The sequence below is a fragment of the Triticum aestivum genome, unplaced genomic scaffold, assembly GCF_018294505.1.
Source record: "Triticum aestivum cultivar Chinese Spring unplaced genomic scaffold, IWGSC CS RefSeq v2.1 scaffold55967, whole genome shotgun sequence".
NCBI lineage: Eukaryota > Viridiplantae > Streptophyta > Magnoliopsida > Poales > Poaceae > Triticum > Triticum aestivum.
In genome coordinates, this window is record NW_025306777.1 from 1 (window position 1) to 739 (window position 739).

At 51.8% G+C, this 739-nt stretch overlaps 1 non-coding gene and 1 pseudogene across 1 annotated transcript; both read left to right on the forward strand.

Annotated features, from left to right (window-relative positions):
• Positions 1–91, forward strand: LOC123179575 (uncharacterized; annotated as a pseudogene).
• A 297-nt stretch (positions 92–388) lies between these two features.
• On the forward strand, positions 389–507 carry LOC123179573 (5S ribosomal RNA). Its single transcript, XR_006490468.1, has one exon. It is a non-coding gene; the product is annotated as a 5S ribosomal RNA (ribosomal RNA).
• Positions 508–739: the final 232 nt, after the last annotated feature.

A 739-nucleotide genomic window follows, 5' to 3' on the forward strand; every position in this document is an offset into this window, starting at 1 on the left:
CGGATCCCATCAGAACTCCGAAATTAAGCGTGCTTGGGCGAGAGTAGTACTAGGATGGGTGACCTCCTGGGAAGTCCTCGTGTTGCATTCCCTTTTTAATTTTTTTCGCGCCGCTTGCAAAACAAAACGCACGTGTAAGTAATATATTTACCGTGTTTTATTATTTTGCACGAGTGCGGTAAGTCATAGCTGGGTGCTCACGATTCACGGGTCCAGCGTCGGCATTGTGGCGCGGCAAGCGTGCACTGGTGCGGTTGAGAGGGAGGGGTGGAAACCGCGTTAAACTCGTCTCCGTAGTTGAGAGGGAGCGGCCAAAGCAATGTACAATCGTCTTTGTAGTGGAGCTGGGAGGGCCAAGGATAAGGGACGAAGACCGGGGTAACATGTCGGATGCGATCATACCAGCACTAAAGCACCGGATCCCATCAGAAGTCCGAAGTTAAGCGTGCTTGGGCGAGAGTAGTACTAGGATGGGTGACCTCCTGGGAAGTCCTCGTGTTGCATTCCCTTTTTAATTTTTTTCGCGCCGCTTGCAAAACAAAACGCACGTGTAAGTAATATATTTACCGTGTTTTATTATTTTCCACGAGTGCGGTAAGTCATAGCTGGGTGCTCACGATTCACGGGTCCAGCGTCGGCGTTGTGGCGCGGCAAGCGTGCACTGGTGCGGTTGAGAGGGAGGGGTGGAAACCGCGTTAAACTCGTCTCCGTAGTTGAGAGGGAGCGGCCAAAGCAATGT